The sequence below is a fragment of the Nannospalax galili genome, unplaced genomic scaffold, assembly GCF_000622305.1.
Source record: "Nannospalax galili isolate Female #2095 unplaced genomic scaffold, S.galili_v1.0 scaffold737, whole genome shotgun sequence".
NCBI classification, from domain to species: Eukaryota; Metazoa; Chordata; class Mammalia; order Rodentia; family Spalacidae; genus Nannospalax; species Nannospalax galili.
This window is the reverse complement of record NW_008341172.1, coordinates 293585-311841: the sequence shown is the minus strand read 5'-3', so window position 1 is coordinate 311841 and position 18257 is coordinate 293585. Positions and strand designations below refer to the sequence as shown.

At 40.6% G+C, this 18257-nt stretch overlaps 1 protein-coding gene across 1 annotated transcript in view; it reads right to left on the bottom strand.

Annotated features, from left to right (window-relative positions):
• Mylk4 (myosin light chain kinase family member 4) overlaps nt 1–18257 on the bottom strand; it is a 91455-nt gene that overhangs the window by 33268 nt on the left and 39930 nt on the right. The window lies entirely within an intron of this gene.

Sequence of the window (18257 nt, the reverse complement as noted above, 5' to 3'; positions counted from 1 at the left end):
CTTTTTAAATTTATATTATACATGCTTAAAAATATATTAATAAAATTGGTCACACATCTAATTTATGAGTTACTATAATATGTTAACTATTATTCATAAAAATAAATATGTGCATACTGGTTATCAATGTATATAGTTTATAAGCATTTTAGAGTGTTCTTATCTTTTACTGATAACTGTAAAGTCAAAATACGTCAGAGCTTATTTCTTTAGGTAGCACTATTTCTCACAGTCTGACTTTCTGAAATCTGTGCTTTGGAGAACCATCTTAATTAGTTGATTCAAGGACAAGCACATAATTAGACCTATCAGTTCATTGTTTGTTTGTTTGAGACAGGATCTCCCTGTAGCCCCAGCTGGCCTAGAACTCTCTATGTTGACCAGACCGGCCTCAAACTCACAGAGATCTGCTTGCCTTTGCTTCCTAAGTTGCTGGGATAAAAGGTCTATGCCACTAAGCCTGGCTCTCTTTCTGAAATCTACTCTTTGAGGAGGTCAGGGCTCATTGCTCATATACTTTCCACTCGTGTCACATCTGTAGTTTGCCGTAGGATCCAGCCACGAACATCGGTATGTACCTACTGCCTGCATGAGTTCCCGCCTGTCCTTTCCTTCACATCTGCTTCCGGGTCACATCTAAACCCTCCTGAAAGTGATGTGGTGACTGAAAGGGACATTAATTCAACAGGATATGTTGGCTACTCTCTCTTTCATACCCATTTAATTAGACGGCTTTTTTAAAAAGTCAATTCTAGCCAGGTGTGATGGTGCATGCCTTTAGTCCCAACATTCAGAAGGAAGTGGCAGGTGGATCTCTGTGAGTTCCAGGCCAGCCCATGCTACACAGTGAGACCCTGTCTCAACACAAACAAACAAAATCAATTCTAAGATGGACTTAACATTAAAAGAATAGTGTGGCTGAGACAGTGAAACTGAGCCTTCACTAGACCTTGGCATACTATAGTCACTTTTTGTGTCATTATGCCATTGAACAACACATCTGTTCCCCACTGGAATATGAAGCCTTCTCTTCACATTTCTTTTCCAGCACTAAACAGGAGGATAGGGGTTCTAAAAATGCCCAGTGAAGCAATGTGCACCAAAGGAAGAAGTGCTTGCAGGAATGGCTCTGTCAATGTGAGGGTTCCACCATCGGGCTGCATCACAGAAAAGCAAGACTTCCCTGGGGACAGGTTCAATGCATCCCCACCACAGGGCCTCAGCGCCTTTGAGAACAAAATGTTAACTAATGAGCGCACTCCTACATTTGACTAGTGGGTTCAGAACAGTCCATTCCTAACATCACACGTGGGACATGACTAAATGTGTACCCTAAATAATGGCTATGCATCTCGTTGCTATGGCAATGCCAAGATGGGCACTTTCTGGTCATTTTAACCTAATATCCAAAAATAAAAAACAAAATTATAACAATTTTAAATGACTTTGTTAAATTTTGATTAGGTTCCTAATGAGAGAAAGGAAAATAAATAACCCCTAAAGGAATACAAAGACAGGAATTTTTAGAATAATAAAACTACATTTCTCCACCTGAGTATAAAAGAATAATTTTAACATTTTTGTTACATTTATTTATTTATTTATTTATTTATTTATTTAATTTATTGTGTGCCAGAATAGCTTTCTGGAGTTGGTTCTCTCCTTCCACCAAGTAGGTGGGTCTTGGGGATTGAACTCAGGGCATCAGGGGTAAAGACACCTTTACCTGCTCACCAGTCCCATAAAAAATAATTTTTAGAGATTGTTCACAAATAAATTTATTTCTCTTCATCTGCAGCACACTCTCAAATTTCTCTGTGCACACAGAGAAAACACCCTGCATTCCTAGGCATTTAGAAGGAATTCTCACAAAGCACAAGCTGTGTTGTGGTCTGTAGAGACTGGTGTTGGGTGAGCTAAGACTGGCTCTCACTAACAGAATACAGGAAGGAAAGAATTGGCCTTGACCTCAGAACTCCATGAGGAGCTCCTCCCTGGGCTGTGGATGACATCAGGCGCAATCAGTCACCTGAGTAAATAACCCTGCCCGGAAAACGAAAGCCTTTGGATGCATCCACAGAACTGTGAACAGTGCTTCATTCAGAACCAAGAAAACAGGGCTTCAGGGATCTGACGTTAAAGCTGTCGGTTCAGTGCAGTCTAATTAGCCCATCTATCAAATGAAGATACATGAAGATATAACATGTGTCCCTTTTAAAAAAAAAAAAAAAAAAAAAAAAAGTGTTCCACTTTAAAAAAGTGTACTGCTCCATTTCTGGGCCTTTTCTAAACAAGAAAAGACTGGTACAACACAGTGCTGGTCAAATTTACTCTAGTTATTCCTTACTGACAACGGGCTTTTCTTTTTTTTCTTTTCTTTTTTTTCTTTTTCAGTGTGAGAGGGTAAACTCAGGGCTTCATACATGCTAAGCAAGCCCAAAGACCATGTGGGAACATGTTTGAAGGGAATTGGAAAGACCAGAAACTAAGGCTGGCCACAGAGGACAGAGATGGACAGAGTGCCAGGTCTAGTGTCTCCACCTTTGTCAAGTTGCAGGTCACAGCTACGAATGTCCACCTCATGCTTCTGTCCACCCTAGCTCTGCTAATTTCATTTATTATTTTATTTTATATTTTATTTTATTTATTGTTTTAATTTTATGTGTATGAGTGTTTTACCTGCATGTATGTAAGTGTATTCAAGTCATACAGTGCCTGCAGAGGTCAGAAGAGGGCACAGTTTTCCCCTGCAACTGGCATTATGGACGACGGTTGTTAGCTGCCATGTCGCTTCTGGGAATTGAACCTGGGGGGTCCTCTGCAAAAGCAACCACTGCTCTTAACCACTGAGCCATCGCTCCAACCCCTCTGTTAATTTTTTAAAAACAGTTAAAATGAACAAATGAAGAATCTTTACCTAATGTTTAGTCTCATTGGAGACTTTAGTCATATGGATTTTCTTTTACCCCATCTTAAATCAGACGGCTGAGCCAACTTGTTACAATACCTTACAACAGATTCACATTTCTTTTTACTTCCTGCCCACTACCACTTTACCTGTCTTCCCCCAAAAAGAAAATGCTGAGCCCTTTGACTTCATTTTCCTAAATGGCTTCTGATTTTTCCTGGCTTCTGATCCAGCCTGCCACCCCTAGGTCTCTGTTTTAGATTTCTTCTCTGTTGTTGTGATAAACACCATGACCAAAAAGCAACTTAAGGGAAGAAGGTTTTATTTCATCTTATACTTAGGCACATCTTATACAAGGCACAGTGCATCTTTGAGGGAAGTCAGGCAGGAACCTGGAGGCAGGAACTGAAGCAGGGACCATGGAAGAACACTGCTTACTGGCTTGCTTCCCCCCTGGCTTGCTCAGCCACCTTTGTTATGCAGTGCAGGCCAACCTGCCAAGGGATGGCACTGCACATAGTGGGCTGGGCCCTCCTACATCAATTACCAATTAAGAAAACTCCGTACAGACATGGTCACAGGCCAATCTGATGGAGGACATTCCTCAACCGAAGCTCCCTCTTCCAAGGTGGCTCTAGTTTGTGCCAAGTTGACAAACACCAACAGCACACTTTCCATATGCCTTCTTTTGTTCCCGAGTGCCTATACTCTGAATTCCTGGGTCTCCTGCTCTTTAGAGTCTAATAAAACTAATGGTGGAGCTGGAGAGATGGCTCAGCAGTTAGGAGCACTGGCTGCTCTTGCAAAGGACCTGGGTTTGGTTCCCAGCACCCATATGGTGACTAACAACTGTCCATAACTCCAGTTCCAGGGAACCTGCCCTCTTCTGACCTCTGTGGGCATTGCATGGCACAGGCACCCTTACATACATGCAGGCAATATACTCATACATATAAAACAAAAATAATAAAGTATCTTTTAAAAATAATAGAACTGATGGTAAAGGGAGTGGGTCCTGGATCTTGGCATTTTCATAATGCCACCCATACCCAAGTGGACTGTAACCTACTCCAATCCTTGAGAGTTACCATCTCTGTTTTGGCCACTCTGCCCTTTGTGTCCCATGTCCTTTCTACCTGTCAGGTGCTGGAGTCTCTCCTCCCATACACACCTGCTTATGCTGATGTCTTTGATCCCATCAAGGACAGAGACTCTGCAAACTGCTGCCTCTTCCTTACCCCTGACCCAGGAATATAATATGTTGGTAGAACTCAGTCTAAGGTACAAGCCTAGAGAACCCTAAATCCCCCTGCAAAAGTAACCTATGGGGCACCCAAGGAGAGGTATAAAATAAAAAGCCAGTTTCCCTAACTATGCCTCTGGTCTTGGTCTGCAGAGACTCTTGGTCTCAATGTAATAAGGAGCCAGGAAAGGGCTCAAACTCATAGGAGAAACATCATCTGACAGAGCACAGAATTATTTACAGCCCTTTGTACAAGTAGATCTGAAAACCGTTAAGTCATAGTATGCTTTAGCCTCCTTGGGATTCTGTTAGCAGAATAATACTTGAACATGTATAACACAGTAGTATAGCTTCTGAGAGATTATGAGTGTGAGTCTGTGTGTGTGCAAAACCAAATTCAAATGGAATCATACTTCTTTTGTGTTCATTTGATTAAATGGAGTCTTACTTGTAAAATTCCCTTTTTATACTACACAAGATCAAATCTTGGAGGGTTTCTCACATGAAGTTTACAGTGTTTTTTTCATCACCCAATAAACCTTTTGATTTCTTCCACTGCAGACAGCTTTAAGAGCACTCATTTCACTTGGTATGCTTTTTAATTTTTATTCTAGACACATTTTTATCCCTCTATCTCCTGTCTCCTGCCCCAAGTATCAGTCCTGTCAGCCTCCTCCCACAGACTGGCTCCCTGTGGTGCCAAGTGCTGACAGAGGCTGAGAAGGAACGCAGTGTCTCTTTGGGTGAGAGGATGTGTGGTCCTGTGAGTTGTAGAGACCTCAGAAATCTGAGCTGAGATTAACTGAGCAAAATATTTAAGCTCCTAGTGGCTTGTTTTCTACATGTTCCCCACGAATAGGAAATGCTACAACACACTACAGGCTATGAAAAGGCAACGGCAAGGTACAAAGCTCCTCAAAATGCCTCTAAACTCAGAATATGTAAAACAAACCCTAGACAGAAACTCTCCGGGGACGGTGAGATGGCTCAGCAGGTAAAGGCTCTTGTCACTGGCCTGAGGACCTGAACTTAATTCCTGGAATCCACAGGGTGAAAGGAGAGAATCGGCTCCCACAAGGTGTCCGCTGACCACATCCACGCCATGGCACATATACACTAACACACATACACATGGACACACACACGTGTGTGTGTGTGTGTGTGTGTGTGTGTGTACAGACACAAAATAAAGAAAGAAACGCAAAAAAAAAAAAAAAAACGAAAAAAAAAAAAAAAACCCACATAATTATTTCTGACTACACTAAATCTTTAGCTGTCTGGCTCCTTCCATTCAAAGTGGGTCTATGGAATGGCAGCCTATTAGAAATGCTCACATAGATTTGAGGAGTACCTCAGTGGTAAAGTGAGTGATTCACATGCATGACTCTAAGTTTATTCTTCAGCACCAAAAAAAAGAAAAAAAGAAAAAAGCGAACTCTCAGTCCCTCCCTCATGACCTAGAATATGATTTTAATCAATCTTCAGGTAATTTCTATGCACATTAAAATTTGGGAACATGCAACTGAAAAAAAATCACAAAATTATTTGTGATGGCCTTATGTGCCTTTTATTTTTCAATATTTTATTTTTATTACTTTTATTTTATTTCATGCATATGAATGTATTGCCTGCATGCATGTAAGTACACCCATGTCATGCAATGCCCACAGAGGTCAGAAGATAGCATCAGATACCCTGGAACTGGAGTTATGAATGGTTGTTAATCACCATGTGGGTGTTGGGAACCAAACCCAAATCCCCTGCAAGAGCAACCAGTGCTCTTAACTGCTGGGCCTTCTCTCCAGTCCTCCATATGTGTCTTTTCTAATGCTTCCTTTGCCCACACAGGCCCTGACAAGCTAATTTCATACTTCTTCAGGCTCAGAGAAAAAGGTGTGAAGGAGACAGCTCCCCAACAGCACTCAGCTGGTCTGACTATCTCCTGGCCCTGAGGGGAATCTTTTGCGCAAAACTAATACTGTGTAGAACATCAGTGAGTTTCTCAGAGCATCCAGAATCTGACAGCAAACAGGGTTCCCAGCTGGAGCTCAGAGAAGACAACACTTGATAACTCTCTTGTCCCTAGAACTTTCCATTCATTTTCAGGATCTACATATTGGTCCAACTTGGCCCTCAAGAGAAAAGTAACATTAAAACTGGCACCATCGAACAAGAGTGAGCTCAAGAGAACTAAGAATACAGTTGCCCTGTGGTATGTGCAGAGACTGATTCCAGGTCCTCTGAAGACATTAAAATGCTCAGATGCTCAAGTTTCTTGTATCAGTGGTATGGTGCTTACACAGAACCTGCAAACAGCCTCCCATCTCCTTCAAATTATCTAAAGCTCACTTACGATACCTAATGCAATGTAAGTGCTGTGTGGATGGCTGTTCCACTATACTGCTTGGGAAATAATGACAGGAAGAAGTCTGTACACGGTCAGTGCTGACAATTCTTCCCCAAATATCACTGCTCCTCAGTTTGTTGACACTATAGATGTAGGAATATTTGGCTAGAAAGAGCCAGCTTGTATACCTTGATTGGCCCCAAAATGCAAAGAATAGAGACAATTATGATTAATACAAGTGTTATAATTAATATGACTTTGTTTCTAAATATAAAGATGACTATCAACATAAAGGGTAAAAAGTAATTTTATTTAATCCTATAGTTTTATAAAAGATTTATTTATTTTTATTTTATGTGATGTGCACAAGTGTTTACCTACATTAATGTATGTATGTGTACTACATGTATGCAGTGCCAAAGGGGGCCAGAAGAGGGCATTGAAACCCCTGGAACTGGAATTACAGATGACTGTGAGCTATCATGGGGGTGCTGGGAACTGAACCTGGGTCCTCTGCAAGAGCAGCCAGTACTCTTAATCACTGATCCATCTCTCCAACCCCTTAATCCAATTCTTGTAATGAGAGGTTGATCAAAGTTTTAAGGTTTCAGTTCTGCTAAAGGAATACGTTTTAGTGAGCTATTGCCTTGGATGGTGACTATTGTTAATAATGTATGGCATATTTCAAAACTGCTAAAAGAATAGATTTTTACATACTCATCTCACACACAAAATGGTAAGTTGGTGATGCAATAATGGATATATTCATCAGCTTTACTGAATCGTTCTATGACACATACATAGATCAAAACAATTTGTATCCCATAGAATTATGCAATTATTACATCATCTAAAAATAATAAAAATTTCAAAGTACAAAAAGTACATGCCTTCTAACATTCTTTAGCTGTCCTTGCTTTGACTTTTCTTAAAGTTTTTCATTTATTTGTTGGTTGGTGTCTTTGTTTCAGTTTTGAGACAAGGCCTCTGTATGTAGCCCAGGATGGCCTTGAATTCAGATCCTCCTACCTCTGCCTCCCAATTGGGATTGCAGAATGCACCACCACACTCAGCTGTGTTTACTCTTCTGTGTTTGAATCCTCAATTTACAATGAGCATAAATAACTTACTATACTATTCATATTTCTGTTTCATTGCTTTTTGTTTTATTGTGGCCATCAGAAAAAATATTTAGCTGATTCACTGGCACCTAACTGGTTCTTAAATACAGATATACTTCCATACTAACTGGTAAATAGGGGATGTTCTGAGACCTCCAGCAGCCCCTTCTTACCTCCTGCTTTGGCCACATACTCAGTCTTGAGACCTTCTTACGACCAATAACCAGAGGGTCAGCATCTGGCATAACAGGGGGCCTCCAGTACTACGTTGCAATGTTGTGTGTTCTGACAGGTGAGCAAATGTGAATTCTAGGTTAGCAAGTGAAGCGCTGAGGAAACAGCAGTAGAAGATAAAGGCATCTGGCCATAACAGTAAGCCACTAGCCATGGACTTTTCAATAAAATGTAAAACGTTCTTACTGCATCTGTGCTATCCCTGTCAGTTAACTGGCATAGGAAGGTGGGAAAAGTACTTTGAAAATCAAGGCGGGAGCAATGGATGGTGAGTGAAGAACAGTTGCTACCAGCACTTTTGCCAATCTTAGAAAGTAGGGCATTGCTCTTAAAATGTACAAATTGCTGGACTCCGATATTAACCTCACCCCTCAAAGGCTCAGGGATCACTGTGAAAGAGAGGGCAGAAAGATTGTAAGAGTCAGGGACAGTGCATGGCCATAAGGAAACAGCATTTTCCAGGCTTCTGGGAACTTGCTCATATGAACTTACAGCAGTGGTGACAGCATGCACAAGACCCATGCAATCAGACAAAAACCCAGCATGGAATTAGAGAAATGGGCATCAGGCCCCCAACCTTAGCTGAGGAGCTTTAGGTAGCCAATCACTACTGGGTGAAGGAGGGTTTAAGCGAATGACGCTAGATAGGCTGAATAAGCTCCAGTGGATGAACTCGCACCAAGGGACATCTGGGTACACAAATTTGAATCGATAGACATTAATATGTATGACAGAATGCATGAAATCCAGTGGGCAGGCTATGGGGGAGGGGTGCAGATGGGGGAAAGGGCTTAAATATGATTAAGATGTATTCTATGAAATGCACAAAAATTCAATAAAATATACATTAAAAAATAAATACTTCTAAAACATTTACAAATCTCCTTCAGAGATTCTTAATTAATAGGTCTGTGTTGGAGCCCAAGAACATCTTTCATAAGCTCTAAAAGTAATTCTGACACAGTGGGCCACAGGCTGTGCTTTGAGAAAGCATGTGGAATTCTTATGTTTTAATGAAGACCTAACTCAGGAAAGCGCTCCTTGTGTAGAGTATTTTTCGAAAGCTCTTCTACCACATCCTCATTCTCTGACTTTGTTGCCCGTGCATCACACACACACACACACACACACACACACACACATAACATCAGATTGTGTTGGAAGTATTTGTCAGCGTGTCTGACTCTGCTCAGGCATATCAGTATCTCTAGCATCTGACTTGGCATCTGGCAAGTGACAGAGAAGCACTGATTGACTACTTCATTCGTTAGTCACTTGGGAAGAAGAATTCCAGACAGTGTTTACTGAGCATCTCAATCACCTGTATAAAATGTTTCTTAAGACCTAGGATAGCAGACACTTTGTTTCTCTTCAGCCTCGGGTCCTAATGTCCAGCTCCCAGACTCTGTAGTACCCAGAAGTCTTCTCATGTAGGGCAACTTGCCTATCTGTACCTCTATGAAAAAACTATAGTCTTCTTGGATCATCATATGAATGCAAAAGTCTGTATCACCACTGTCATCTGGGACTCTGTCTAGTGTGGATTGTTAAAAACAAATTGCCATTTGACCACCTCCCAATAAATATCTTAATTCTGATGAAAATTAGAATACGTACTACAAATGTTCACTTGTTTAATGTGCATATTGAAGATCTGCACTAACTTCTTCAACGTGCTTTAATACACTGTCTCAGAGGAGTATTTCGAATACTTTTGATGATGGGAAAGAAAAAGAGTTTGAGTTAGGTATCGTCACTGCCACTTCTCACTTTGTTCTAACTATGGTAACTAATTTTCCAGAAAGCAAGAGCAAACAGTAGCTATTTCCTTTGAAATGTTTGATGAACTTCTTTATACATTACCTAGCCTGACACTGAATCAGGTGTGAAACACTCTGACATTTTACTATCAAAGTACTGCACAGCCAGGAATGATAGTACCATGCCTGTTGTCCCAACTATTTTTGAGGCTGAGGCAGGAGGATCACTTTTGCCCAGAAGTTCGGGACTAGCCTGGACAATGTAAGACCTACCTCGGGAGAAACAAAAAAACCTTTACAATATTTTTTAAGGTCAAATAAGCCAGTCTTGTTAGACATTCCATGTACTATTCCACCGTCACTTCATTTGATAAAGCCCTCAGGTGGCCATGAAGCTAGAAGAAGGCCTGATACCACGGAGGCATATACCCTGAAGCTTCAGAAAGATGAAAGAAATTACTTCTCAGGTGCTTTTCCAAGTATCTTCATTCTTTGAACCTATCTTTTATCATAAAGATGATTTCACAAAGACCAGATGCCTAAATAAGGTCTCTACTGCAGACATGGAAAGCTGTTCATGTCCACTTTTCAGAAAAGAGTTTACTGGGGCTTTAACATCACGCTCTCACTGCATTAGGAGCTGTCAACCTGGGGAAAGTTCTGCTGGAGAATCAGTACACAAAGTTTTCCAAGTGCCCCTTTCCACAACAATGAACAGAGTATACAAACTCAGCATTCCACTTACTATCATGTCCAAGTTTTATGTAAGGTTTAGAAGTAGCTCACCCTTGTCAGATGTTAGTATAAATGTAAGCATTAATCTACGCAAGAGTCCTTGATTGAGAAATGCATTGTTGGTCAAATTAACTCTAAAGTGGCAGCTTTTATTTGGAGGAAAATAACATACTTAACCCCACGGAAAATTTGGGAGGTGGTGGATAAGTTTAGGACCTTGACCAAGGCAATGATATCAAGGGCATATGCACACGTCCAAACAACAAAATACAATTTTTGTGTGTCATTTATTTCTTTGTATGAAGCTTTTTAAGGCATAATAGTGGGCAAGATTAAGAAAACTATATTAGGACCTATGCTAATCAACTTTACATTACTATAACCAAGAGCTTACTATAAATTATTCTAAGAAATCAACTTGTAAAGAGAAAAGGCATATTTTGGCTCATAAAACCTTATATGGAGGTTTTAGTCCATAATCAGTCAGCCCCATTGCTCTGGGCTTCTGGTGACACATCATGGAGGGAACACGTGACAAAAGCTTTTCATCTCATAACCAGAATGTGAAAGATAAAGGAAAGCAAAGGGCCAGTATCCCACAATGCCTATCAAAGCTTTGCTTCCAAATGACCTAAAGACCTCCCACTGGGCCCTACGTCTTAATGGTCACACCACTGCCCAAGTGTTCTACGCTGGGGACCAAGCCTTTAACACACAGGCCTTTGGGAGACACTTAAGATCTGACTGTAGCAATACCTATGGTAGGTATCTAAGGAGAATCTTTGGCCGTGGCCTTAGCCTTTGCAGTGCTTGAGAATGATAAGGGGTACCCTACTTCTTCGCAGGGAAAGCTCCACAAGGACCTCACCACAGGAAGGGAAAAGCCTAGTACATACAACACAGGGCATGTGTTCATAGGAAGCAGAAGGATACAGATTTGCTCTTCTTCCTTCGTGAAGACTCTTTGCGGAGCTGCACCCAGAGCAGCAATAAATAAATAAATGTTTACAATGAGGTGACAGCTGGCCTCTGCAGCAGAAACGCAATCGCAGATGGAAAGTTCCGTTATGGGTACTCTAAGAACAGAATTAGAGTCTGTTTCCAGTTAGAAATCTCATATAAAGCTACGCTCCATCTGTGTTTACTATATGCAGCTGCGCCTTTCCAACTGCTTAATGAACTTTTTCTTCCCTGTGAACACTGCCCAAACACAGCCACCTGAAGCTCAGAGCGGGAGTAAAACACCTGCACAGGACAACATGGGACCTTGTGCGTGTGCTCTTCCTCCACTACCTGAGAGCTGCCGGGCTCGTCACATTCACAGCCCAAGATAGTCATCAAATCACAGAGAGAAAATCTAAACTGTGAAGTGAGAAATTGATATAAAAAAATAAAAGTAACTTTTGCCAGCTATTCTGGTTGTATCTCATTATTTTTATGTATTCCATGTATTAAAATTTAGGCGGTAGTCTAAATATACCTAAATTTCACATATAATGAGATCAGTTCAATTTGGCATTTAACAATCACTATAAAGATTTCATTTTATATTTGATTCAGTTATATAGCCGTATATTTTTCAAACTGATCTCATTATTGGTGGAGCAGATTTTCACAAATATGTAACACTGTGATAACATCAGTCAAATCTGAACATGGAAAATTCTTTGCATGCAGTTACTTTACTGTCGTTCATTTTTAATTCATCCCCACAAAATTAATGGTATTGGCATGAAGTTCTCCTATCTAATAGACTAGTAATAATGTTATTTGAAAATGAGCTCAGTTTTCAGGTAGGTTCTATAAAAGTGTGAAGCACATTTTAGAAATTCTCCTTTTGGTTTGCATCACTTCAAGTTTTTCTCTACTACCATTTATGATGCAATAAATGTCAAAGTCAAATTTAATTTCTCCTTTGAATTAAACAATTAATCCAATGAGGACTGTCCACAAATGAAAATTCACATTCTAAAACTGGGGACTCCAGCTGAAAAAACCCTCAGAATTCTAAAATATGTATTTTTCAAATGGTTAAACAACTAAGGCTAGTTTATTATATAAAATGTATATTTATTTTTAATGAAATTACCTTCCATTCAAATGCATTATTTTTATTAAAACATTACTTCCATCAATACTGATTTAACCAAATTCCTGCTCACAGAGTAGACATAATTTTTTCCTCCTAGATAATCAAATTTATTAAAGTTTAGAAATATGAATTTTGATGATAATAATAATCTCAACCTTATAATGAGACAAACTTCCCCAAACCATGTTTTATTTGAATAATTAGCACTGTTAAATTAAGTTTCCCTACTAAACTGAAAAACAATCAAAGAACAACAGCTCCAAAATGAAAAACAGGGACGCTGACAGTGAACCAACAAAATGTCCGTACTTAGTAATATTCAAAATGTGTGCTGGGGTGGCAAGATGGCTGACACTTGCCACACAAGCCTGATAACTTGAGTTTGATCTGAAGAAATCACAGTGGAAGGAGAGAAGCAACTCCTGAAAGTTGTCCTCTGACCTCCATACACACGCATTGTGGCACACATGTGCGTGCACACCCACAGACATAATAATATAAAACTATAAATTTTAATGTGTGCTTATGAGTGATATTCTTTAATGAAAAACCCACTTTCAAGATGTTGCCCATGAGCATTACGTTTGGTTATGCTCTTCTCCAAGGGTTTGGTGGATGATTTTTCAGAGTACATCAGAGTTGCTCTTTGCTTATCAAAGTTTAACTATAGGATTGCTAGACAATGCAGTTTTCTTTGTCACCTCAGTTGTATAGGAAAAAAATATGGTTCACCTTTCCATTTCCTCTTTTCACAAAACAGACTACCCAACACCAAAAACAACAAGAATATTTACTTTGACATAAGCCCCCTGTGTCATTGTTCTGCTGGCCCTGACATAAATAAGCCAACACTTAGGGATCCCAGCAGCAGCTATCAGTTGATGACAGGGTTGCTGTTCTGAGTTACCCAGGATTCTATGTCCCAGTCCACATCATCTCTCGGCTCCTTACTTTTACCCTCCATCTTATCATTACAAGTTCTGGCTCCCATGAAGGAACACAGGTACTTCCATGTAGAAATCTTTATATTACAGAAAGATATGAATTCATCTTCCAATGCATACACCATAGTATATTTTCCTGCATAGTTCATATCCTTGAAAACACTGGTTCCTTTCCAAATGAGTAACTCCAATATGGAATTTTTTTAATTAAAATGTTTAACTTCTGTTTTCAAGCCATGTACCTATTACAAGTTCAGATTGTCTTCATTCTCTTAGAAGATACTTGGACTTGTTCAGCTTGGTAATAGCAAATCAACCCATGCCTGTGGTGGCCTACATCCTGCTAGTGATGCCCATCACTGGTCTCGCCAGTTTTCTCTTCCATTAGCCTACATGGCATCTATAAACACAGAACACAATTCTCTTATTCTTCTTGGTAACCTCATTCAACCTTTCAACTTGACTCTATGTCACTCATTTTTATGTGGGTGCTGGGGACCTGAATTCAAGTCCTCATGCTTGCATGACAGGCATTTTGCTGACTGAACTGTCTTCCCAGCCTTGACATGGATTCTTAGATGAGTGAAATTCTTTCATGAACTATGCCTAGTAAGAGGGTATAAGACACGGATCCAGCTGTGCCTGGTTTTGAGAGGGACTCCATACCCCACAGGCAGATCCACAAACAAGACACAAATGTCATAGCACTACGTGTTAGATTTCTGTTACTGTAACAAAATACATGAGAGGAATCAACTTTAAAAAGAGGAAAGAGATGGCTCAGCAGTTAAGAGTGCTGGCTGCTTTTGCAGAAGACCCAGGCTTGGTTCTCAGCACCAGTATAGTGGCTAACAACCATGCATAACTCCAGTTCCGGGGATCTGATTCTCTCTTCTGGCTTCCATAGGCATTGCACACGTGTGGTGTGCTTGCATACATACAAGCAAAACACCCATACATATAAAAAGAAAGAAAGAATGGAAGGAAGGAAGGAAGGAAGGAAGGAAGGAAGGAAGGAAAAGGAAGGAAGGAAACAAGGGATTTTCTTAGAAATGAAAAAAGAGGAAAGGTTTATTTTGTTTGTGGATATCTTTCATGAGCTTTACTGTGGAAGGCTGGATCCGTGGCGTGGGGATAACTGCACGGAAACAAGTTTTAGCAGGCAGCACTAGCCCAGAAGCCACGAGAAGCAAAGATACTTTGGAAGGACATCAAACACACATTTAGTATGTAACGTTATCTATTAATTGAAATGAACTTTTAAAAAAGAAAAGAACTTGTAAGAAAGTTGAAGTGGGTTATCTTTGTGTGCTTTTCCAAAAAAAAAAAAAGCAAAATTTAAGAATTATTATTTTAAAGTAAGCTCTGAGAACTTCATTCCAAAAACACATACAAATGATAAATGTTTTCAAGATAAACAATGCTCTTTGTTTCTTCTGACCTTGGTGTCTGTCCATTGCAACAGGGCAATCCTGTTAAGATTTATATCATTAGTACAAGTTCTGCATTACACGTAGATCATACACCACACATACACCAGAACATAGACCAGAGCTGGCCATTTAAAGTGGCTTTTTCTTATCTTTCTTTTTTGAAGCAGAAAAGAGACTGCTGCTAGTTGGTTTATTTAAAGAAACCATCACCGTGTTCCCATTGGTATTCTAGTAAGCTGAAACCCTGGTCTACTCCAGAACAGCAGCTTCATCATGCTCTGGGGCTCATGTTCAACAGACACCACCCGAGTCGATGGTTGACCTATGCAGAAAAAAGCTGCAAATCTAAGCTGGTTCCTTTTAGTCTTTCAACGGCATTCACCGGCTACATCTATGGGCATCCATGAGCCTAGTTAGAAAGTTCTAGAAGATAAACTGACTGCCTGTGGATAGGCCTGCCCAGGCCTGTGTGTCAACTTCAGATCACCTAAACCCAAGTTGAAAACCAACTGATCTTCAAGGGACATTGCCAGTGATATAAAATTCCAGGTGTTCTCTGGCAGCAGAGAAACGGTAACAAGATTCAGCAAACTCATCAGTCCATGCCACTGTGTTCTGAGAAGGTGATCTTAATGACCATGATAGTCACAAGCAATGGTTTCTAAACTTAAGATGGGGACTGGAGATAGCTCAGGTGATAAAATGCCTTCCAGGCAATGATGACCTGAGTTCAACCTCCAGAACCCACATTTTAAAAAGAGGTGGGGGTGAGCTGGTTCAGCAAGTGAAAGTGCTTGTTGCTACTGAGCTTAACAACTTGAGTTTGAGTCCTGGGACCTATGTGGTAGAAGGAGAGAACAAATACCCATCTAAGTTATCTTATGACCTCCACACATGCACTACTGGCACACACACACACACACACACACACACACACACACACACACATACCATCGCCATCACCACCACCACCACCACCAAAAAGAAACTAACAATTTTTTTTTTAAGTCAGGTATGGTGGAATGCACTTATAATCCTGGGGAAGTGGAGACAGGCCGATCCCTAGGACTTGCTGACCAGCCAGTCTAGCCCAATCAGCAAGGTTCAGATCAAAAAGGGCCCAGGTCTCAAAAAAAAGGTTGGTGGCTCCTGAGGAACAACACCCAAGGTTGACCTCTGGCCTGTTTTGTGTGTACTTGCATGCACCCATGCAAACACACATACACACATGCACATGCACTAAAATAAATTAAATGAATAAATTTATGCTAAAAAGAATCAGTCAAACTAAATGTTTAATGGCTTGGAGGAGGACTCAGTGGTTAAGAAGACCCTCTGAGATGAACCTGTCTTCACAGAGCTAAACTCCTACTCTGGACTCACTATACCAAGACTTTACAGGGAAAGAACACTCTCATGTGAACACTCTCAGTACCACTCATCAGAGTAATTTGCTTCATGCCCAGAAAAATTCTGAAGAAGGCAGGCTACTCAGATGCATCAAGTTTCAGTCCATGGGATCATCTCTGCCAAAACCAAAGATTGGCTTGGATGCTGGATACTGGATGTTATGGTTTAGATAAACATTATCCAAAGACCCATGTGAAAGAGGCTTGGACACCAGCCTATGAAATGATTGGGGAGGGGTGGAACCTTTAGGAGGTACAGTCTAGTAGGAGGAAGTTAGGTCACTGTGACTGTGCCCTTGAAGGAGACATTGAGACTTCAGTCCCCTCACGACTCTCTTCACTTTCTGGCCACCAATACAAACAAACTTCTTTAACACATGCCGTCTACCACACACACTCCACCATGATGTTCTGCTTTCCCACAGGCCCAAAGGCAATGTGGTCAAGCAACCATGAATGGAAACTTCTGAAATCATGAACCAAAATAAATCTTTCCTCCTTAAAAGTTGACACCCCGGGGCTGGAGAGATGTCTCAGCAGTTAAGAACACTGGCTGGTCTTACAGAAGACCCAGGTTCAAATCCCAGCACCCACATGGCAGATAACAACTGTCCGTAACTCCAGTTCCAGGGCATCCGACAGCTTCTTCTGTCCTCTTCAGGCATTGCACAACATGAGTGCACTTACCTACATGCAGGCAATACACACATACACATAAAAATAATAAATTTTTTTTTAAAGTTGACGTCGCAGGTACTTTGTCACAGTAATGGAAAGCTGAATAACATACCAGGTTCTGATCCCATCTATGTCACCCCAATGAGGGCATTTAATATCTCATAGACTATGTCTTTCTGTGTCAAATACGTACTTTCCACTAGATCCGTGAGACAAAGGCACAGTGACAAATGTGAATGTATTTGTGGAAAAAGGAAAACACCAAAAAATTCTAACCTGATTCAGCCTTCCCTTGACCAAGCATTTTCAAGGTCTGCACAAACAGAGGAGGGTACTGACCCTCCCTCTGCTTCTAAAATAAAAGGTTCTCCATATGTAGATCTTGGTGTCAAATCTTTGTCACCTCTGCTGAAATAGGACTGTCCATGCTTGACCCAGACACATGGAAGAACATTCTCCTTTTTACATAACAGTGGGTGCAGAGCTGCCCCTAGAGTTATCTTAGAGAATACATTTCCCACCTGCAGGTCAGAAGGAGATTTCACGGCCCAGAGTAACCGAAGGAGGTCAGGAAGGAGCTACGGGGCTGGTGGTGCATCCAATACTTGTTAAAGGTCATATCCCACTTTCAGCTCAGAGCAAAGGCTGGCCCAATGTGCCCTAAGCTGCCATTTAATAAGAGTTCTGGCTTTTTAAAAATTTCTATTCAAAACATAAATTATGGCTACTTCTAGCCAAATCCAGGGTGAAGAAAGATTTTGGGGGGATGCATAATATTACATATCAAAACAACAATGAGGTGCACTCTTACACCTATTAAGACAGTCAGAGGCTAGAGAGATAGCTCAGTGGTTAAGAACATTGGCTGCTCTTGCAGAGGATGGAATCCAGCACCCATATGGTGGCTAACAACCATCCATAGCTCCAGTTCCAGGGGACCCAACACCCTCTTCTGACCTCCAAGGGCACTGCATGACATGGGGTACTTACATACATGCAGGTAATACACTCATACACATAAAATAAAAATAATTTTTATTTTACAAAGAGGAGGGTCAACACAGAGGAAACATTTCCTCCATGCTTCCAAGTGAAGCCAGCCACAGTCGAGTAGAACCTTTGACTTATCTTGACATAGATGGAACTGGTATAAGAAAGGAGCCAGGGACTCCTACCAAGGCCATGTGATACCTAAGGATCAGATCCTCAATCAACCTTAAATGTAAAAATAAATTGATTTATTTGGGCCAACTGCATGGTCTTAAGCACCCAAAAGAAAAGTATAACCAAAGATTAAAGGGATCAATATAATTCTTTAAGAGTCCATATGTACAGCTAAGGCTCCATAGCAAG